Source organism: Phyllostomus hastatus, unplaced genomic scaffold (assembly GCF_019186645.2).
Source record: "Phyllostomus hastatus isolate PE091 unplaced genomic scaffold, TTU_PhHast_1.1 phas_contig_16, whole genome shotgun sequence".
Taxonomy (NCBI): Eukaryota; Metazoa; Chordata; class Mammalia; order Chiroptera; family Phyllostomidae; genus Phyllostomus; species Phyllostomus hastatus.
The window spans coordinates 1953067-1977832 of record NW_025333643.1 but is presented as its reverse complement, the minus strand read 5'-3'; the positions used below and the strand labels follow the sequence as shown (position 1 = coordinate 1977832).

General features: G+C 37.5%; 1 protein-coding gene across 4 annotated transcripts in view; it reads right to left on the bottom strand.

Moving 5' to 3' along the window:
• NR2C2 (nuclear receptor subfamily 2 group C member 2) overlaps window positions 1-24766 on the bottom strand; it is a 98990-nt gene that overhangs the window by 58669 nt on the left and 15555 nt on the right. The gene's annotated exons all lie outside the window — the stretch shown is intronic.

Genomic DNA, 24766 nt, shown 5'->3' with positions numbered 1-24766 from the left:
AAAATTATGTAGCTATGAAAAAGGATGGTGTTGCAGGTTATGGAGAAATCTGTGGAAAAGGTTATTACACTTATTCTGTGAAATAATGAAAGAATAAGTTGTATGTACACTATAATTACAATGGGATGATATACCTGTGAAGACCAAAACCAAATACGTTCATTCATTTAACAATCTTAATACTGACTGTTTACCATATTCCAGGCACTGTTTTAGACACTGGGAATACAACAGCGAATAAAACAAAGTTCCTATCTTCTGCAATTTACATTCTAGTGTGATAAATAACAGGTATAAATGTTTGTTAGATAGTGGTAATCATCATGGAGAAAACTAAGAGTAAGGAGGATAAAGAATGAAAGTAGAGGTAGAAATAGTTATTTTATGTGAGGAGATGATAAGGTAATAAAGTAGTGATAGATGTATTACAATGGTGGAAATATGGCTTTCTTTATAGACAGGGGGAGGTTAAGAAAAGTATGGGAAATGGAGAGGCCAAAGAGATTATATGTATGACCCATGGACATGAACAAAGGTGGGAGAATGGTGGCGGGAGGGGAGGTATAGGGTGGAAGGGAATAAAGGGAAGAAAAAGATGGGACAACTGTAATAGCATAATCAATAAAATACATTAAAATAAAAATTTTAATGTTACATATCACTTTTATAATAAACTTACAGTATATTTAAAATGTTTCCAAAAACAAAATTATCTTTTAAAACTAGCCAACACTGCTAGCAATTGGTATTGTGAGTGATCTTATTTTTTTCAACCGAAGTCTAAAACAATGGGCATTTCCTATACTTCTTTTCCTAATCATCATCATCATTATTATTGAAATGATCTCTAATTGAAGCATTTTCCTTTGTAGTTCTTAACTAGCCAGGCATTCCACTGCACCACTGTTGATGTCATCTACAATATCATGAGCGTGGCAGCTATCAACACTGCAGTCCACTGACTGGACAGTCCCTAGGATTTCTTTAATGGTTCCAGAGAGTTCTTGGGCTACCGAACCATGCCACATCTGTTGGGCAATGTCGACACCTCATCAAAAGTGGTATTTCTACTGTGCTTAATGTTTTTTTTTTTTTTTTTTTGGTTTCTTTCTGTCTCATGGCAGTTCTTTGAGGGCTTTGATGATCAGGGCTGAGGCAGAAGGCACTACTTCAATTTGGGCCTGTCTGTTCTGAGTGATCAGTTTCACTGTAATCCTCAGGCCCTTCCAATCACGGGTTGCTTTGGTGATGTCATCATCAACCTTCTTGGGAGACAGACCCAGGGGAACAATCTATACGGCCAGGGCAGCAGACGTAGCACTGACAGATCTGCTTTCTGTGACAGATCATCGCTATTCTGTCCCCAGATATAACACAGGAAATTATTTTGGTGCACTCCTATATAAGGTACAGCTCTTTTATAAGGACATACTTCGTCATTTTCTCCTTTTTTGACTATCCCTCGTCAACTTTTTTTCTTACCATATAACAAATAAGTCTAATCTTACTTATTCCAACATGAATTTCATTTTAGTTCTACTGTTTATATTATATTTCGTCTACAAAATAACTTCATCTTACTACTCTTTTTTTAATCCTCACCAGAGGATATGTTCATTAATTTAACTTAATTTTTTAAAAGATTTTATTTACTTTTAGAGAGAGGGGAAGGAGGGGAAAAAGAGAGGGCAAAAGACATCGATGCGTGGTTGCCTCTTGTGTGGCCCCCTCTGGGGACCTTGCCCACTATCCAGGCAGGTGCCCTGACTGGGATTCAAACTGGTGACCCTTTGGTTCTTAGGCTGGCACTCAATCACTGAGCAACACCAAGCAGGAAATATTCATTAATTTTAGAGAGAGAGGAAGGTGGGGGTGGAGAAAAGAGAAGTATCAACGTAAGAGAGAAACATCAATTGGGTGCCTCCCATATGTGCCCTGCCCAGGGAATCAAACCTGAAACCTTTTGGTGTATGAGATGTTGCCCCAACCAACTGAGCCACCTGGCCAGGGCCATCTTCTTACTATTCTTAAAGTCTTAGCTTATCTAAATATGTACAACCATCTGACTTTCCTTTTCTAAAAAATATTTTTTATTGATTATGTTATTACAGTTGTCCCATTTCCCCTTCACTCCGCTCCACCCTGCACACCCTCTCCCACCCACTCCCCCCCCTTTAAGTTCATGTCCATGTGTCATACTTATGAGTTCTTTAGCTTCTACATTTCTCATACTATTCTTACCCTCCCCCTATCTATTTTCTACCTACAATCTATGCTACTTATTCTCTGTACCTTTTCCCCCCCTCTCCTCCTCCCACTCCCCTGTTGCTAACCCTCCATGTGATCTCCATTTCTGTGGTCTGTCCCTGTTCTAGTTGTTTGCTTAGTTTCTTTTGGTTTTGCTTTAGGTGTGGTTGTTCATAATTTTGAGTTTGCTGTCCTTTTACTATACATGTTTTTTTTTAATCTTCTTTTCTTAGATAAGTCCCTTTAACATTTCATAAAATAAGGGCTTGGTGGTGGTGAACTCCTTTAACTTGACCTTATCTGAGAAGCACTTTATCTGCTCTTCCATTCTAAATGAGAGCTTTGCTGGATAGAGCAATCTGGGATGTAGGTCCTTGTCTTTCATGACTTGGAATATTTCTTTCCAGCCCGTTCTGGCCTGTAAGGTCTCTTTTGAGAAATCAGCTGACAGTCTGATGGGAATTCCTTTGTAGGTGACTGTCCCCTTATTTCTTGCTGCTTCTAGGATTCTCTCCTTCGTTTTTACCTTGGCTAATGTAATTATGATGTACCTTGGTGTGTTTCTTCTTGGGTCCAACTTCTTTGGGACTCTCTGTGCTTCCTGGACTTCCTGGAAGTCTATTTCCTTTGGCAGAATGGGCAAGTTCTCCTTTATTATTTGTTCAAATATGTTTTCAATCTGTTGCTCTACCTCTTCCCCTTCTGGAACCCCTACAATTCGGATGTTGGAAGGTTTAAAGATGTCCTGCAGGTTCCTAAGCTTCTCATTTTTTTGAATTCTTATTTCTCCATTCTTTCCTGTTTGGTTGTTTCTTTCTTCCTTCTGGTCCACTCTACTGTTTTGAGTCCCAGTTTCCTTCCCATCACTATTGGTTCCCTGTGTATTTTCCTTCATTTCTTTTATGGTAACCTGCATTTGTTCATCTAATTTGCAACCAAAGTCAACCAATTCTGTGAGCTTCCTGATCACCAGTGTTTTGAACTGTGCATCTGATAGGTTAGCTATTTCTTGGTCTCTCAAAAGGATGAGTTCTGGGGCACTGATTTGTTCTTCTATTTGAGCAGTCTCTCTCTCTCTCTCTTTTTGGTCTGGTTGCTCCTGTTATGGTGAGGGGCGGAGCCTTAGGTGTTCACCAGGGCTGGGCACCCCAATTGCTAGATTGTGACCTTGTATGTGAAGGCAGGGTGGAGAGGGAACAGTGGCGTAGCTCCAATCTCCGTGGGACCTCAGTCCGTTCCCTGGGATCCTTGGTTGCGTGCTCTGCCCTGGTCCACAATCGCCGCCTCACTGGTTCTGCCAGCTGTCGCTTTGCATACTCAGCTGCGATCTAGCGTGCTCCCGGATGCCTTATGCGCCCAATTCTCCCTGTTCTCTGTGGCGCGCCGTGACCCGCACCTGGCTGCTTGTCTCCGCCCCTCCTACCAGTCTGGATAAACGGGTCTATTTCAACTTCTTGGCTGTCCGACTTCCATTCAGATAAGTTTTCTGTCAGTTGTGGGTGTTATTCTGCCTCTAAATAGTTGTTGTTCCAAACTTGGTTGTGCATGGAGGTACGGTGCATCCATCTATGCCTCCATCTTGCTAGAAGTGCCCCATCTGACTTTTCCATTGTATCTCCTATGATAGCTGTGTCTGATCATTTCATGAAATATTATAATGAACTGCTTTCCTTTTATTTCTCCTGCATATAATTATAGTACTATATTGGTGTTTTGAAGTTATTTGTGTGAATGGTCATATTTTCCAAGAATATAATTTTGGCATAGTAAAAGGGTCATTTAAAAATATTTCAATAAAAAGGGGGCACTGGTCCTGAAGGAACTGAAAACCTCTAGAAGGAAGGGTCACACAATATGTACTCAATACATGCTTGCTGAATAAACCCCTGAGCTAACCAATGGCCCTGCTACCTTTTTCAAGTCAGGCTATAAAATTGCTAAAAAAGAGAAAAGAAAGTGTTGAAAAATAAAAAGCACAATCTTGGAAGATTAAATTCAATTCAGATGGCTTTTTATTCAGCAATTCAGCTTCTAGTCTAAAGAAATACATCTACATGTGGGCCCAAGGAGGCATCACATACAAAGATGTTTGTTGTAGCACTATTCATGTTCAAGAAAATTTGGAAACAATTTAAATGTGCTTCTATAGTGAAATGGTTAAATAAACATAGCTCTAATCTATGTAATAACGTATTATAGGAAAAAGAGCTATGCAAATTGTTATATCTGAAACAAAGTTTTAGAAAAGCAACTTGAAGACCATGTTTATTGTGATTTCATTTATATTAAATTTTAAAACATACCATATATTTCTATAGTTACATGTACATGAACATAAATAGTTAGGGAGGTAATACACCAAACTAAAAGTAAATAAATTTCAAAGAATTGGTATCACATACACCAGATTTTCTGATTACATTGTGATTAAGTTAAAAAATTACAGAAGAGATTACAAATGTAAACTCTAGAGCTATAAAATTTCCAGAAAAATCAGGAGAAAACTGTTGTGACCTTGGGTTATATAAAGTTTTTAAAATATGGTCCTGACCGGTGTGGCTCAGTTAGCTGGTTGAGTATTGTCCTGCAAGGTAAAAGGTCATTGGTTTGATTCCCAGTCAGGGCACATGCCTGCCATTGTGAATTCAGTCCCTGGTCAGGGTGCATACAAAAGGCAACCAATCAATGTTTCTCTCTTGTATCGATGCTTCTATCCTTCTCTCCCTCCATTACCCTGTGTCTAAAAAATAAGAAAATAAAATCTTTTTTAAAAAAAATTTTTAAGCATGACATCAAAAAGCATGATTCATAAAATTAAAAATTGATAAATTAGACTTTATCAAAATAAAAGGGATCTGCTCTTTAAAAGATACTGTTAAAAGAATGAAAAGATAAGTCACAAACTGGGAGAAAATACTTGGAAACCATATATTTGATAGAGAACACGTGTCCAGAATATACAAAGAACTCTCAAGTCTCATTAAGAAAGCAAACAACTCAATTTAAAAATAGGCAAAGGACTTAACAGACACTTCATCAAAGATAATACATGAATGGTAACTGAACACATGTAAAGATGCTTGACATCACTAGTTATTAGAGGAATGAAAATTAAAACCATGATGAAGAACCAGTACACATCTACCAGAATGCCTAATATTAAAAAGGCTGATCATGCCAAGTGTTGGCAAGGACACAGTGTATCTCGAGTATTTGTACACAGCTGGTAGAAATATAAAATGGTACAACTACTTTGAAAAATCATTCAACAGTTTCTTAAAAATTACCATGTGACCCAGCAAGTCCACTCCTAAGTATCTACCCAAGAGAAATAAAAGCGTATGTTCTCACAAACACACAATGTTCATAGCATCTTTAGTTGTAATGGTAAAATGAAAACAACCTATTGTCCATAAGTAGGAAAACAGATTAAAAAACTGTGTATCCATACAACGATTTACCATAAAAAGGACTGAACTACTGATACATAAATAACATGGATGAGTCTCAATAATAATGATGCTAAATGAAAGAAGCCAGACCAAAAAAGGGTATATATTGTATGATTCCTTTCACAGGAAATTCTAGAAAATACAAAATAATAATGATAGGAAGATAACCATAGGTGGTTAGAGCTGTACTACAAAGGTAATACATGGTAGTCCAGTGTATATATTAGAAAAGAAGAAAGGCTGTGAAATCAACAAACTAAGATCCATCCTAAGAATTTAGAATACCAAGATAAATTTCAAGAATGTAGAAGGAAAAATAAAGACAGTAGTTAACTGGAGATAAAAATAACTGATGAAACCAAGCAAAGAAAAAAAAAAGAGATGACACTAATATTAGGAATGAAAAGGGGCTATAACTAGAAATGCTTCAAGCATTAAAAAATAGTTATTTTGAACAACTATATGCCAATAAATTTGAAAACTTAGGCGAAAGAGATTAAGTTCTTAGAAAAAGGTGTAACATTAAAACAGTCAATTACAAATAAAATATGTGACTAGTCCTTTAACCATTAAGGAAATTAAATCAGTAGTTAAAAATCTTTCCGAGGACTTCCAGCAAGATGGAGGCATAGGTGGACGCACTGTACCTCCACGCACAACCAAGATTAGAACAACAACAATTTAGAGCCAGAATAACACCCAGAACTGACAGAGAATTTATCTGAATGGAAGTCAGACAGCCAAGAAGTTGAAGTAGACCCATTCATCCAGACCAGTAAGAGGGGCGGAGCCGGGCCAGCGCCGGTCGGCAGCGGCGCGGTGATGGGGGGGAACTCTGCGAGAACTCTGCGCATAGCCATCCGGGGCGCGCAAGATCACAGCGGTGGACCCTGAGTACGCAAGCAGTGGCTGGCGGACCCAGTGAAGCAGCGATTGTGGACCAGGGCAGAGCGCGCAACCCAGGATCCCAAAGAAGGGACTGTGATCCCTGGAGAACAGAACTACCACCATTGTTCTCTCCCGCCCCTGCACCTGTCCCCCACATACAACGTCACAATCTAGCGACTGGGGTGCCCAGCCCAGGTAAACACCTAAGGCTCCGCCCCTCACTGTAACAAGAGCGACCAGACGGGGGCGGGAAGGAGAGACAGAGAGAGACATGTCTCCAACAGAAGAACAGATCAGTCCCCCAGGACTCATCCTTTTGAGTGACCAAGAAATAGCCAATCTATCAGATGCACAGTTCAAAACACTGGTTATCAGGAAGCTCACAGAATTGGTTGATTTTGGGCACAAATTAGATGAAAAAATGCAGGTTACTATAAAAGAAATGAAGGAAGATGCACGGAGAGCCAATAGTGATGGGAAGGAAACTGGGTCTCAAAACAATAGAGTGGACCAGAAGGAAGCAAAAATCAACCAAGCAGGAAAACATGAAGAAATAAAAATTCAAAAAAATGAGGAGAAGCTTAGGAGCCTCCAGGACATCTTTAAATGTTCCAACATCCGAATTATAGGGGTACCAGAAGGGGAAGAGGAAGAGCAACAAGTGGAAAAGTTTTTTGAGCAAATAATAAAGGAGACCTTCCCCAATCTTGCAAAGGGAATAGACTTCCAAGAAATCCAGGAAGCACAGAGAGTCCCAAAGAAGTTGGACCCAAGAAGAAACACACCAAGGTACATCATAATTACATTAGCCAAGGTAAAAATGAAGGAGAGAATCCTAGAAGCAGCAAGAGATAAGGGGACAGTAACCTACAAAGGAGTTCCCATCAGACTGTCAGCTGATTTCTCAAAAGAGACCTTACAGGCCAGAAGGGGCTGGAAAGAAATATTCCAAGTCATGAAAGAAAAGGACCTACATCCCAGATTGCTCTATCCAGCAAAGCTCTCATTTAGAATGGAAGAGCAGATAAAGTGCTTCTCAGATAAGGTCAAGTTAAAGGAGTTCACCACCACCAAGCCCTTATTTTATGAAATGTTAAAGGGACTTATCTAAGAAAAGAAGATTAAAAAAAAACCATGTATAGTAAAAGGACAGCAAACTCACAATTATGAACAACCACACCTAAAGCAAAACCAAAAGAAACTAAGCAAACAACTAGAACAGGAACAGAACCACAGAAATGGAGAGTACATGGAGGGTTAGCAACAGGGGAGTGGGAGGAGGAGAGAGGGGGAAAAGGTACAGAGAATAAGTAGCACAGAATGTAAGTTGAAAATAGATAGGGGGAGGGTAAGAATAGTATGGGAAATGTAGAAGCTAAGGAACTCATAAGTATGATACATGGACATGAACTAAAGGGGGGGATATGGGTGGGAGAGGGTGTACAGGGCGGAGGGGAGTGAAGGGGGGAAAATGGGACAACTGTAATAGCATAATCAGTAAAATATATTTAAAAAAAAATCTTTCCAAGCCCTAAGAATTTTACTAGTGAGTTCTAGAAGCATTCAAGGTCCAAATAAATCCAATTTATATAAATTATTACAGAAAGTAGAAAAAGAGGAAACCTTCTCCTAATCATTTTATAGGGCTAGTATAACCCTAGTCCCAAAACATAAAAAAAAATTAAGTCATTCTTACTCTTGAATAGATGGAAAATTTCCAAACAAAATGTTAGCAAACTGAACCTAAAGTGTGTGTACGTATAAATCACGATTAAGTTGAGAATAACCCCAGAACAACATGTGTTTAACATTACATAATCAATCCAATTCACCACAATCACTGATCAAAAGAGAGAAATTACATGATCATCTCAGTAGATGCAAAAAAGGAATGTTTGATAAAATTCAACATCTGCTGAATATAACTTTTCTTTGACTTAAGAAGGCTCATAGTAAAACCATACCTCATAATGACTTATTGAAAGCATTCATTTTAAGATGAGGAAAGTCATAGCTTTAAAATAAACAACAATAAAAATATTGGTAACAAGGCATATACCCCTAACACAGGAAAATAAATAATTCTTGCCTGGGAAAAATCAGATGGCCCCAGAAAAGAAACCTATAGATAGTGTGAGCACCCTATCTAATCACCTCAAATTAAAGTCATACCAAACTCACTGACAACTCTTAACACATGCACACAAAGTTTTTTTTTAGTTTTCAGTTTTAAGTGCTTCATTCTTAAAATGTGAACCAACAATAAGAATCATTAGCCATTTGAGGAAAGCCTTCATACTAAATTAGGAACTAAAAGAAACGAAGAAACTTGGATAAAATGGCAACTATGTAAGAAGCAAAGGAAAATGATCCCTGGCTGGTGTAGCTTAGTGAATTGAGGGCCTGCCTGTGAACCAGGTCCCTGGCTAGGGGGGTGCAAGAAACCACCAACTGATGTTTCACATGCAGATGTTTCTTTCCCTCTTTCTCCCTCCCTTCCCCTTAATATTATAAATAAATATTTTTAAAAATATGAGAAAGAGCATCCCCTACCCCAAAACCTGCCACTAATATCCTCACAGAGGCACAGATCCATGAGACAAGAAAAAATTGTCACATGGTTCCATCTGGTTAGTTCCCCCACCTCTCCCACAGCCAGCCCGGTTTGGGCAGCATTCGGTCAGGCTCAGCTTCGCCAAGGCTCTGGCACAGACTCCAGGCAGCTCCCTACCCTAGCTCCCTGTCCTGTGCACCACCACCTGTGCCACCCATGCCCAAAGGAAAGTCAGCTCCACAGAGGAGCCCAAGAGATCATCAGCTCAGTGAGGCTGTTAGCTAAACTGGCTCCCGTGAAAGTAGAAAACAAACCAAAAAATGCAGCATGAAAGAGTAACTTTAGACCAGAAAGTACAAACAAAAGGAAAAAGGGGAGCAAAGGGAAAAACATGCCGAAGTAGCTAAACAAGAAACTAAAGAAGGTTTATCTGCAGAAAATGGAGACACCAAACACAAGGAGAGCCCAGTGTCTGATAAAGCAGGACAGAAGGAAGCCAAGCCTGATTGATTAACATAGACCCACTCTTATCAATGGCCTTTTTTCCCCTTCTTGTAAAATGGAGAGGAATATTTTTATCAACTATTTTGTTGCAATTTTTTTAGTAGCTCTAGAGTAACTTTTGAGGAGAAAAGCCCATCATATTCCATTTTTAAAGGTAAAAAAAAATTTTGAGATGAAATCATTTGCTGATTGTTTTACTTTTTGGTACAACCAGAAAATAGTGGGATGTAAGAGCTATGACTGCCTTGGGTGTCAGCTTAACCTTTCATAGATGAGGGTAGTTTTTATATCCCATTATACAAAGCATATACTGAATCATAATTTGAAGTTACACTCATTCATTTAATGTGCCTTGTACATTTTAAATTACGTCTGTTCCCATGTTGTTTGAGTAGAACTGTTTTCTAAAGAAAACTACTCCTTGAGCTTGGCTCTCCCTGTCAGAACTGCATGCACTCTGTTACATCTTTGGGTGGTGCTAGTCCAGTTTTCCTAAAAACTTTGTTACTGTGCTGTGAAAGACTGAAAATTTGAGTACACATATGATATTAAATGGTGAGTTAGTGGGACTTATACAGGAACAGCTTGTTTGAACAGCTTCAACATTTGAAGATAATGATACTTGACATCCACTGAAGGAAAATTGGTTCCAAATTTTAAGCTGGAATAACTGTTTAGAAAATAATTAACATAAATGGCCTTTAGATAGTTAGAATTGTGTGCAAATTGAAAAATGTCTATGTATGGATTCTCAAAACAGTCACTAAAATTTCAATTATTGCAGAAAAATAAAAAAAGCTGCTATACGCCCTGACCAGGTAAACTCAGTTGGCTAGAACGTCATCCTGATACGTCAAGGTTGTGTTTGATCCCTGGCCAGAGCACATATTAGAATTAACCATGACTGCATAAGTAAGTGGAATAAAATCGATGTTTCTCTCTCTCTTACTCTCTCCCTCCCTCTTTCCCCTCTTTCTTCCCCTCTTCTCTCTTCCTCTCTTTAAAACCAATAAATAAAAATTTTTAAATGTTGCTATATGAGAAAAATGGTTTCAAAAACTAGAAATAAGATAGCAATGATAAAAACAAAGTTGAAGAAACAATAACAGCAGCAACAGCAGGAGCTGAGTGCTTCCTATTTGCCACAGTGTATTATTTGCTATATTTCATGCTTTATATGAATTTATATGTATTTAATTCTCACAATAATCTTCTAAAATAAGTATAATCATTACCCCACTTGACTGTAGGAGAAACAGGCACAGCAAGGTTAAATAATAATGCAAGCAACTAAAAAAAGTTGAAATTAAGTGCTGAAGAGAGATCTAAATCAGGAAATCTCCCTGAAAATAGAAGCAGGAGAGAGAGTTGGAAATTGGAGAAAGATGAGGAAATGAAAGGATTAGTTCAAGAGATCCAGCATCCAATCAATTAGAAGTCTCTTTCTGGAAAGAGACTAGAGTAAATATTGAGGGAAGGAATTATCAGAGAACTTATATAAAACAATTTCCTAAAATAAGAAAACATGAGTTTCTAGATTGCAATGATCCTCTGAGTACCCAGTATAATGTATGAAAAATTAAGTACACTAAGAAACATTACTGTGAAATTTCAGAAGAACAAAGATGAAGAAAAGATCTTAACAATGTGGTAGGGAGATAAAGGCAAAAAGGAATGAAAGAGAAAGAGAGTGAGACATACACACTCTAAAGCAATATTTCTCTAAAACAACAATCAATGCTGCAAGACAACAAAATGATGCCTAAAAATTTGAGTTAAAGGCCATGGCTGGTGTGGCTCAGTAGATTGAGTGCCAGTCTGCAAATCAAATGTCACTGGTTCAATTCCCAGTAAGGGCACATGCCTGGGTTGTGGGCCAGGTCCCCAGTTGGGGGTGTGCAAGGGGCAACCACACATTGATGTTTCTCTCCCCTTCTTTCTCCTTTATCTTCCCCTGTAAAAATAAATAAAATCTTTTTAGCCCTGGGTGGTGTGGCTCAGTGGTTGAGTGCTGGCTGTGAATCAAAGGGTTGCTGGTTCAATTACCAGTCTAGGGCACATGCCTGGGTTTCAGGGCAAGTCCCCAGTGGGGGGTGTGCAAGAGGCAGCCACACACTGATGTTTCTCTCCCTCTTTTTCCCTCCCTTCTCCTCTCTAAAAAATAAAGTCTTTTTAAAAATCTTTAAAAATTTTTGAGTTAAAGTTATTTTCAACTTCGATTTCTATTCCCAAATTATCAGGCATCAGTATAGAGACATATTTAGACATGTAAGATTTTAAAACAATTCACCTTTGATACACATTTCCCTAGGAAACTATTGGAACATGCTAATTCCATTAAAAAAAGGAAAACCATCAGCTTAAGGAAGCAAAGAGACCAACAAAAGAGAGAAGTAAAGGATGACAGTTGTGGAGCAGACTTAAAAAGCAATTAGTAAGGGCTGAAGCAGGAGGTCAGAGGGCTTTCAGAAGGAATGTTTTTTAGGGGAAAAAAAGAAAGTAAAAAAATTTCTTTGATGTATGTGTATGGGATAAAGCACTTACAGGGTTTACAACTATTTGGGAAACAATAGAAAGTATATGTGACAGTGTCATTAGGCCACAGAACATTAATTATGCAAAGAGGATCTTGTAGGACTGTGAGGCACTGAATGAAAACCAAAGTTGCACCATCCATAATGATAAATGCCTAATCCCCACAATGAAAATAGAAACGTTATTACTGATTCTGCAGAAATAAAAATGATTATGAGAGTATGATAAATGATTCTATGCCAACAAACTGGATTAACCTAGTTGAAATGGACAAATTTAGAAACATATAACCTACCAAGACTGAATCATTAAGAAACAGAAAATCTGAATGGACCTACAACTAGTAAGAAGATTTGAATCAGTATTCACTCCTCACCCACAACCCACCCCCAAAAGGCTGGGATCATGCCTGGTATTAATTTTAACAAACATTTAAAGAAAAATTAAAATAAAAACCTTCTCAACACTTCCCAAGAAAAGAGAACACTCCCAAACTTATTCTGTAAGGCTAGCACTGCCCTGATGACACCAGAGTCAGGAAAGACAAAACAAGAAAACCACAGACAAATCAATATTCCTTAAGTACACCAATGTAAAATCCCTCAACAAAATATTAGTAAACTGAAATTGGCAGCATATGGGATTCATTCCAGAATGCAAAGATGGTTCAATATACAAAAATCAGCCAATGTAATAGACCACATTAACACAATAAAATTTAAAAAATACCCACAAGATCATCTCAATGATGGAGCGAAAGCATTTGACAAAATTCAACACCTTTTCATGATAAAAAACTTAACAAACTAGGAATAGAGGGAAACTAACTCAACATAACAAAGATCATATATGGAAAACCCTAGCTAAGAGTTTTGTGATGAAAGACTGAAAATTTTTTCTTTAAGATTAGGGAGACAAGGATGTCTGCTTTCACCACTTTTACTCAACATTATATTAAAAATTTTAGCTAAAACAATTAGGCAAGAAAAATAAATACAAGGCATTCAAACTGGAAAAGAAGTAAAATCTCTCTTCACAGATGACATGATCATCCATATAGAAAACCCTAAAGATTACACACACATACATGCATCCAATAGTTAGAACCAATAAACAAATCCAGCAGTTGCAGGATATAAAAATCATCTGCATTTCTACATACTAACAATGAATAATGCTAAAAGGAAATGAAGAATATAATTCCATTTACAATGGCATTAAAAAAATATTTAGCAATAAATTTAACCAAGGAAGTAAAAGACTTCAACAGTGACAACTATAAAACATTGCTGAAAGAAATTAAAGACATAAGTAAATGGAAAAACATATTATGTTCATGGACTGGAAGATTTAATATTTTAAAGATGTCAATATCACACAAAGCTATCTATAGTTTCAATGTAATCGCTATTAAATCCCAACAATTTTTTTTTGTGAACTAGAAAAATCCATCCTAACCTTTATATGGAATCTCAAGGGTCCCAAATTGCTAAAACATCTTTAAAAATAAGTACAAGGGTGGATGTCTCATACTTTCTGACTTCAAAACTTACTGCAAGACTATTAAATTATGTGGTAGAAGGATAAAGACAGAAAAAAAGACCAATGGAACAGAATACAGAGCTCAGAACCTTGAGGATATGCTAAGTAACATAAGCTAGTTGGGGAAAAAAAAGTTCTATATGATTCCACTTATACGAGGTATAAAAAGTAGTCATAGGTGGTTGCCAGGGGCTAGGGACAGGGGGAAGTGGGGAATTGTTGTTTAATAATATAGTTTCAGTTTTACAAAATAAAAGTTCTTGAGATCCACTGCACAACAATGTGAGTATACTTAACACTAATGAACAGTATATTTAAAATGGTTAAGATGGTAGATTTTGTTATGTGGTTTTTACCATAATTAAAACAAAAAGAATAGAGACTGTAAATAAATGTGCATATATGTCAAATGCTTTACAAAAAGGGTGCCAAGACTATTCAATACAGGAAAGGGCAGTTTTTTCAACAAATGGTGGGGGAAAAACTGAATATCCACATGCAAAAGAATGAAGTTGGATCCATGCTTTACACTATATACAAATAGATCATAAACCTAATCATAAGAGCCAAAATTACAAAACTCTTAAAAGAAAGCTTAGGGGGAAAGCATGGAATTGGATTTGGCAATGGTTTCATGGATATGATACCAAAGGCACAGGCAACAAAAGAAAAAACAGATAAACTGGAAACTTCACTAAAACTAAAAACTTTTATATCAAAGGGAATTATCAAGAGAGTGAAAAAGGAACCCACAGAATGGGAGAAAATATTTGCAAATCATGTATCTGATGAGTGTTTAACATCCAGAATACATAAAGAACTTCTACAACTTAACAAAACAATCCAATTAAACATGGGCAAAGGAGTCAAAGATCTCTAAAACAGATATACAAAAGGCCAATAAACACATGAAAAGCTGGTCAACATCACTAGTCATTGAGGAAAGAGAAATCCAAACCACAATAAGACAACATATCATACCAATTAGGACAGCTGTTACTAAAAAAACAAAAACCAGAAAATAACAAGTGGTGGTGTGGAAAACAGTATGACAGTTCTGCAAAAATTAAACATTAAAATTACCATATGATCCAGCAATTCCCTTCTGGGCGCATACCCAAAAGAACTGAAAGAATGAACTAGAAGAGGTATTTGTACACCTATGTTCATAGCAGCATTATTCATAATAGTCAAGAGGTAAAAGCAACCCAGTGTCCCTGGATGGATAAACTGATAAAATGTGGTACATAGATACAATGAAATATTTCTCAGCCTTAAAAGGGAAGAAAATTCTGATATATGCTACAATGTGGATGAACCTTGAGAATATTATGATAAGTGAAATAAGCCTGTCACAAAATGTCAGATATTATATAATTCCACTTATATAAGGTTTCGGGAGTGGTCAAATTCACAGAGAAAAAATAGTGGTTGCCAATGGCTGGGGGAGAGGAAATGGGAGTTACTGTTTAAAGGGTACAGAGTTTAGGTTTGGGAAGATGAAAAAACTCTGGAGATGGACAGTGGTGATGATTGCAGAACAAATACAAATGTAATGAGCTCCCATGCATAATGCACACCCATGATTTTGTGTGCATTATACAAGGGATTATTATACCCATGATATATAATCATTATGGACATGTATAATGTGCATCCTTATTTTTCCCTCAAAAATTTGGGCAAAAAAGTACACATTATATATAGCAAAATATGGTGCCTAATGCCACAGAACTGGTTAAAAATGGTTATAATGATAAATCTTACATTTTACCACACACAAAAAACCCCTCCCCCCAAAAGGTAATGTCTTACATTGATTAAAAAAAAAAAAAAGCAGAGTAAGAATATTTATAGAAATAAAAAGTTAAATACCATAAGAAATCAATTTAAAGAGGGAGACTTGGGGATAAGGAAAGGGTAGGGGTGGTTTAGCAGCTTTTCTGTTTCAAGCCAAACACAGTATTGTCCAACTTTTAAATCTATGTACATACACTACTTTGACAAGAAAATGAAGATTTAAAGAACCAGTTTGTAAGAGGGCGAAATAACAAAATTTAATGTAATGAGTTGGTTTTTCCAGGACATTGGAAACCTGAAACCTGAGCAATGACTTTGCTTTCTTCCACTTTAGGATGCAGTCTTGCCAACACTGAGTTTTGTTCAGGAACTGGGAAAGCCCTGTTTTCAAACTTGCACTTATAGGGAAGCCTCAAGTTTTCTACAATGGTGATGCAAGCCCTGACGACAATGAGCCTCATATGCATCCTGGGACCCAGGGAAAAAAATCTTGCCAAGATCTATGAAGCCAACTCACTTCCATTGTGTAAACATAAAAGCAACTTACACTTTGGGTCTACGAACAGTCTCTTTCTGCCAATCAGTAAGTAATGCAAAGTATTCCAAATTTCTCCTGACTCAAATCAAAGAGTTGAATGTCTTTTCTTCTTTTAGGCAACAATGAAACTATGTGTATTTGTGTGTGCATATCTGTTTTTTTAAAAAACATTTTATTTATTTATTCATTCATTCATTTATTTATAGGCAGAGGGGAAGGGAGAGAGAAAGAGAGGGAAACATCAATGTTTGGTTGCCTCTTGCACACCCCACACTGGGGAACCTGGCCTGCAACCCAGGCATGTGCCCCAACTGGGAATTGAACCAGCAACCCTTTCTTTGGTCCATAGGCCAGTGCTCAATACAGTGAGACATACCAGCCAGGGTGCATGTGTATCTATTTTAAATTTCTAGTTAGAAAAGGAAATCTTAAATGTTTAAGAAATATGAAGCCCTTTAGAAAAACTTATTTATTTCATATATCAAGAGCAAAATTAATGCTATTAGATATATTGTCTCCCACTATATCGGTTACAAATTCTCAACTGTTAACTATCCCTTCAAAAACAATTAACTACATTTTTCTTTATCAAGTTTCATAGTCAATTCCACAGCACACAGATTTAGCAGAACCCTGAATTCCATACTTATGATACTCTGTGACCATGGAAAGAATCAATAGTTTTGTTTAATTTGTTTAAGTAAAAGTGTCATTGACTCTTAAAAGTGTTACAATTAAAACCTGGAAAATGAAAGTATAAAGACTGCATTTTTTGGACCATAAGATGCACCTAGGTTTTAGAGGAGGAAAATATGAAAAAAAATTTTGAACCCAAAAATGTGGTAAAATATTTAATAACATAAATAACATTTCACCAATGTAAATGTAAACAAAACTCAGCATCAGCATTAACAATTATTATTCCTCCCAAATGGCGCGGGCGGGGGGAGTGCATCTTATAGTCCAAAAAATACGGGTATGTATAATCTAGAAAACTACTAATTCTATTAGCACTACAGATATTTTTTAAAAATGAACCTATTGCGTAGTGATTAAAAAGCCTGGTCTCTACAGTCATTCAGACATGGGTTTGAAACCTGGCAAAACAAAGTTTCTAATTTTTAGTTTCCTCTTATTTAAAGTGTGGAAAGTAATAATGCTTTCCTTACAGTGTTAATGGAAGTAGGGGCTCTGTCCAGAAAAAGTCCAGCCATCGTTAATATAATGAGATTTGGTGCCCTGTAACTTCTGGCTTTTCCCAACACTAAAATCACCTTCGAAAGGGAAAAGATTTCAGACTGCTGCTGAGACTCTGGAAAACATGATGGGGCAGCTGATGGCGATTGGGAGAACTGTATGAGGTACCAAAGTACTCTGAAGAGGACTGCGGCGTCGTTGTCCTATGTACAATGTTCTTGTATCTTCTTCAATAAATGTCTCTATTTTTTATGTTACATGGCTGGATACTCTCTGGACAGGCCTCACATTAAATGAGATGACAGTCTTACCATAATTAATATTTGGCACACTATATTATACAGTACATGGCATATAGTTACAGATAAATATTAGATATAAAAACCTTACAAAATTGGTATCAAACTGTGTATGTTGTAGTATTTTAATATAGTTTATTGTATATGCAATCATGCTTTACTGTGTTTGAAAGTAATTCTAATTAAAAAGTGGAAGTTGTCACAAATCCCTTTAGTTTTTTAAAAATTTCTTTTTGTATTTTTATTTTGTAATATACTTCCTAATTTTAGAAGTGACATCTGGTTGCTGTTACTACTGTTTTTAATAAACAGTTTTATTAAGACACAATTCACTTACCATACAATCTACCCATGTAAAGTATATAACTCATTGGTTTTCAGTATACAGGTTGGGGCAAAAGCAGGTTTACAATTGTGAGTATGTGAAACAGAGTTTACTCTTCTATTATTGTATTCTTTTCCATACAAACAACTGTAAACCTATATTTGCCCCACCCTGTATTTACAGATATGTGACAGTATCACTGCAGTCAATTTTAGAACATTTCATCACAACCCGCCCCCCCCACAACCTCTCCCGTCCCTGTAAACACCTGTACTCTCAGTTATCTCTCCAATATCCAGCCCTAAGCAATGACTGATCTATTTCCTACATTTGGCTGTTTCTATCTTCTGGTTATTTTGAATAATGCTGCTATAAACATTCAGCACAAGTTTTTGTGTGGACATATGTCTTCATCTCTTTTAGTAATATAGCTAGTAATGGAATTGCTTGGTCATAGGGTAACTCTATCTTTAACTTTTTGAGAAACTGCCAGACTGTTCCAAAGTAGCCATACCATTTTACATTCCCACTAACAATGTAAGTGGTTTCCAATTTCTTTACTCCCTCACCAACACTTGTTATCTGACTTTTTATTTCGAGCCATTCTAGTGGATGTGGAATGGTTTCTCATTGTGATTTTGATTAGAGCAGAAATGAATGAAATACAGAATACAAAAACAATAGAGGGGGGAAAAATCAGTGAAACCAAAAGGTAGTTCTTTAAAAAGACCAAATTAGCTACTCTGACCAAGAAGAAAAAAAGTTCAAATTACCAGAATCAGAAATGAGTGAGGAGATACTGCCACTGACCTTATTACATGGATTATAAAGGAATACTGTGAACTATATGCCAACAAATTAGATAACTTAGATAAAATAAATTCTCAAAAAGATACAAATTACTGAAATTGACTCAAGAAGAAATAGACAGTATGAATAGACCTATTATAAGTGAAGAGACTAAATTAGTAACCAAAAAACTAACCACAATGAAAAGCCCACATCCAGATGGCTTCATTGCTGAATTCTACCAGACATTTGAAAAAGAATACTAAAATAAAAACCCAACTAAAATATCGCCTTCCCATGAAGAATTATCTGACTTAAGAAAATTAATACTAATTCTTCATAAACAATTTAAAAAAAAGAGAGGTCAAGCAGTTTGCAAGTGGAAAGGCAGAATTTAAGTCTAGGAGATCTGGCTCCAGAGTTTATACTCTTAACACTACATTAAACCATTTCTCTGAGTAACTGAATAAATTTGAACACATTATATAGGATATCAAGTTGTTACTTTGTGTTATCCAACTTTTTCAGTTTACGTTGGTTATTTGTGATTTATATCTGGTCTATATAAAATACAAAATGGCTGATCTAGAGAATCAAAAGAAAATCATTTGCATAATTGAAAATGTTACTGATTTCATTCATGAAAGCAAAAGCATGGCACCTACTAGAACTATTCACACATCTCTCAATTTTCTTAAACCTCTTCAGAGGATCTGTTTTATTGATTTTAGAGGAGAAGGGAGAGAGGGGAAGAGGGGGAGAGAAGAAGAGGGGTAGATGGAGAAAGAGAGAGAGGGAGACAGATAGAAACATTGACTGGCTGCCTCACATACACTCCCTGATCAGGAAACAAATCCACAACCTAGGTTATGTGCCCTGACCAGGAATCAAACCCACAACCCTTTGGTGTACAGGATGATGGTCCAACCAACTGAGCCACCTGGCCAGGGCTCTTGATACATTTTTATTTCATTGATTTCTCACAACAATCCCATGAGATAGGGACTATTATTATTCCCATTTTCTAGAAACCCCAATCCATCCCTAAGAGCCTCCTTTCCACTATAAAAAGTCACTCCAGTGTGGCCCACCATCTCATGCTTGACCCTGTGACAACTCTTAAAGAGCAGAAGAGCAGTCTTATTATTTACCTGTGTGCCTTCTCTGACAGATGGGCAGGAAAGGGATATGCTCCTTCACTGTCTGCTGAGTAAATAAACAGCTGTCCAAAACTGCCTGTTAGTAACCCTTCAATTTAGATACTTAATTTGCATTCAATTACTCTTTAGCACTGAAACAATGAACAGTAGGTTTTCTTGTTTAGCAGATCTAATATACAGGGGTAGGCAAAAATAGCTTTACAGTTCTAAGCATGCAAAGTGTGTTGTTTATTAATTACTGTATTATTTACTTGTATTATTTCCATACAAACTATAAATCTACTTTTGTCCACCCCATATATACAATCACACCCTGCATAACATTTTGGTCAATGATGGGACACATATACAACTGTGGTCTGAAATAATTATAATAAAGTTGAAAAATTCCTATTGCCTAGTGACTGCATTCTTTATGTGTTGGTAGTAATGCTGGTTGACAGCTGCTGTTATTTTAGCTTCAAGTGTACACTCCAGTGATTAGACATTATATATAACTTACTAAGTGATCATCTAGATAAATTTCATACCTGTCTCACACCATAGTTATTAGAATATTATTGACCATATTCCCTATGACTTTCTATTCTATAACAATTTGTACTTTTTAAAAAATCCTCACCTGAGGACACCTTTCATTGCTTTTAGAGAGATAGGAAGGAACTGAGAGAAACATCAACGTGAGAGAGAAGCACCGATTAGTTGCCTCCCTTCATACACCCAGACCAGGGGTTGCATGCATCCAAATCAGCAACCTAGGTATGTTCTCTGACTGGAATCAAACTTGCAACCCTTCCGTTACAGGATGATGCTACAACCAAGCCACACCAGCCAGGGCCAATTTTTACTTCTTAATCCCATCCCGTTTTAGCAATACCATCAACCCGCCCCCCCACCCCCATTTGGCAACTGTCGAAATGCTCTCTGTATCTATGAATCTGTTTCTGTTCTGCTAGTTGGCTTACTTAGTTTTCTAAACTGTTGGTAGATTATGTATTTACTGTCATTTTATTTTCACATTTTTAATCTTTTTTCTTCTTTAAGAAGACCCTTCAACATTTCAACTAATACTGGTTTGGTGGTGAACTCCTTTAGCTGTTTCTTATCTGGGAACTCTTTATCTGTCCTTTGATTCTAAATAATAGCTTTGCTGGGTAGAGTAATCTTGGTTGTAGGTCCTTGCTTCTCATCATTTTGAGTATTTCTTGCTATTCCCTTCTGGCCTGCAAAGTTTCTATTGAGAAGTCAGCTGACAGTCTTACGGGAGTTTCCTTGCGTAACTGCTTTACTCTTGCTGCTTTTAAGATTCTTTGTCTTTAATCTTTTGCATTTTAATTATGATGTGTCTTGGTGTGGGGCTCTCTGTACTTCCTGGACTTAATGTCTATTTCCTTCACCAGGTTAGGGAAATTTTGTCATCATTTTTTTCAAATAGGTTTTAAATTTCTTGTTCTCTCTCTTCTTCCAGCACCCTCATGTGAACGCTGGTATGCCTGAAGTGGTCTCAGAGGCTCCTTACACTATCCACATTTTTTTGGATTTTTTCCCTTTCTGCCATTCTGACTGGGTGTTTTTTTGCTTCCCATAGTCCAAATTGCTGATTTCATTCTCAGCCTCATATACCGTACTGCTGTTGATTCCCAGTATTTATTTCAGTTAGTGTATCCTTCATTTCTGACTGGTCCTTTTTTATGCTGTTGATGTCTTCACTAAGTTCATTGAACATCCTTATAACCAGTGTTTTGAACTTTGCATCTAGTAGATTGCTTGTCTCCATTTTGTTTAGTTCTTTTCCTGGAGTTTTGTTTACCGCGCCCCCCCGCCCCCATGTTTCTTTGTCTCATCATTTTGGCAGCCTCCTAGTGTGTTTTTTTTTAAGACTTTATTTATTTATGTTTAGAGAGGGAAGGGAGGGAGACAGAGAGAAACATCAATGTGCGGTTGCTGGGGGTTATGGCCTGCAACCCAGGCATGTACCCTGGCTGGGAATCGAACCTGTGACACTTTGGTTCGCAGCCCGCACTCAATCCACTGAGCTACACCAGCCAGGGCCATGTTTGTTTCTATGAATCAGATAGAGCTGCTATGTCTTCCAGGCTTCGTAGAGTGGCCTAATGTATTACATGTTCTGCAGGGTCCAGTGGCACAGCTTTCCCAGTCCCCAAAGCTGAGCACTTGAGGTGTGCCCTATGTGGGTATCCGCACCCTTCTATTGTAGTTGATCCTTGATTGTTGTTAGCACATCAATGGGAGAGATTACCCTCAGGCCTATCAGCTGCAAGGACTGGCTGCAACCATCAACTTCCAATCATGATGGAGGATCAGTTGCAAATAGGTCCATTCGACAGAGCAAGACTTATTTAGTGGGGCTCTTGTACCTGCTGAGTTCACCACTTGAGCATGTTGCTTGTGGAGGTGGTTGGGTGATAATGCTTCAATGTGGTCTGAAGCTGTCCACTGGGTATGCTAGCCCTGGGGCTTCTCAAGAGGTTCAGGCCAAGGTCAGCCACCACCAGTATTCTTTGACACCCGACATGAACTACAAAGTGATCTGCAGATGGCTGCTATTTTTGCTGGGCTTGGAGGTGCCCAGGAGAGGGCCAAGCTGTGAACCAAGGCTGGCTGCTGATAGTGCTGAGGCCGGGGCCACTTAGTGAGAGGTACAGGGCATGCTGAGGAAAGATGCTGCTTGCTTGAGAGATTTTAGGAAAACCTGAAGTGAGAGCCTAGACAGGTCATTAATATGAAAAAGCCACTGGAAACACATTGGCTGGGCCTGACAGTGGGGTGGAACAGGCCCCAGGGAATGACCATGGCAGGGTAAACAGTATGAGCCAGGTTGATGGAATCTCAGATATGGTACCTGCCTGCCTGCTCTGTGGGGGGCAGGTCTCAGAAAAAAGCCTCTGGGAGAAAGCTGCCATTCCCAGCTTTTGTCTACATGCCAAACAATTCAATTCTTCCCCATATGCCCCAGTCTCCTTCAAGCTGCTGCCCCAGCCCTGGAACTCAGAGAGAATGCATCTGAGTAAGAGCATGCTTGGACCCTTTAAGAAGTGCTTGGAACTCCTCCATCTCCCTTAGCCTCAATTCCCACTGGATTTATAGCCAGAAGTTATGGGAACTTCTCTTTCTGGTACTGGAACCCTGGGCTAGAAGGCCTAGGCTAGGGCTGGAACACTTCACTTCACAGTGGGGATCTCTGCGGACAAGCTATTCCTCCCAATTTGTATCCATACCACATGGGTGTGGGACTAATGAGTTCCATGTCTCTGCCCTTCCTACCTGTCTTGATTTGGCTTTTTCTTTAATTCCCTAGTTGTAAGACTTCCATTCAACCAGATTTTAGGAGGTTCTGAATGATAGTCATTCTGTAGTTTAGCTGTAATTCTGATGTGGTTGTGGGAGGAAGAAAGTATCATGTTTATATATGCTGCCATCTTCCCTGGAAATCATCACCATTCGTGTGTGAAGAATTTTAGTAATTAGTCTATGCATGCCATAAAGTAGAAAAGGTTGAAAATTGCTGGGCTATACCATATAGCCCAGGTGTGTATATGGTAAGTAGGTTAGACCATCCAGGTTTATGTAAGTACACACTATGATGTTTGTACAACAACAAAATCACCTAACAATGAATCTCACAGAATGTATCCCTGTTGTTAAGTGGTGCATGACTGTAGTCATTATAATATATAGTTCAAAGTTATTAAGCTCAAAATTCCAAAGAACACATGCATCATTTCTCAGCCTTTTGGCTAAGATCAAGTACAAAAAACACATGCACACACTTATCCCTCAAAATAATAGCAAGAAAATCTAGGGAATATTTTAAATAGGAAGACAGCTTTTGCACTCTTATTGAGAATGCCTTCTATTATTTTGGAAATTTCCTAAAACTGTATTTTTTTGCCATGGGAAACAATACTTGCACTAAGTTAATACTATATGAAATTCAATTTTCTGAATAACGTACCTGACAAAAAATTTTAGCTAGCAAATTTTCTCAATGCATACACAAAATATATTAACCTGTAAGTTACTATAGGTTAGCCTTGTAGATTATTAAACTAAATTCCTCCTCTTAAAGAATTAATGACTTCTTTATGGCAGTAATCCACAACTACTCTCTAAATCAATCTCAACTAGAAACTGTATCAAATGCAAAATAACTCTAAATATTTGAAAACCCAATGGTTATCAAGGTAATTATTCCTATTGGAAACTAAAGCAACAAATAACCACCAACATTTTAATAGCTGACAGGTCTTTCAGAAATATAATACTAAAAAATGTGTGAAATCCATCTGCTATCATCTTTAGTTAATATAATCATTATTTGCTGGAGGAAAGGGATGATTAATTACACTGTTGCCTTAATGTCTGATCTAAAATCTAAAAAATCTGCTCACTATTTTCATTGGTTTAAACTGGCATGTATGTACTTATTTTTTATTTTTAAAAATACTTTCTATAAATGTCCATTCCTCCATAAATTTGCATTTTTGCCCTAGAAATATGAGTACTGGTTCCAAAATACAAATCTTAATTGTTCTAATGGTTCCTGGTTATAGTATGATGCATAGATTATTGGAGTTTTGGAAGAAGCGACACAGAACTGAGTCAGTGTGTGCTTCAGCCAAGTACTGATGTACTTGTTTTTGAACGCTGGGTTCCTCACTTATGACATGGGAATAATGATCATACCAGCCTCGTAAGGTTGTTGTGATGACAGAAGACCATGCATATGACCTGGTACAGAGTGAAAAGATCTGACCCCCTTTCCCTCCTTTGTACCTCAAGTTGCCTGAACATACCAAGCTATTTCATGTCTTTTTATAGGTTATCTCACTTATGCCACCCCACTTCCTTGTTTCTGTCTGACAAATGTTTATTTGGCATTGAAGACTCACCTCCCGGATCACCTTCCTCACAG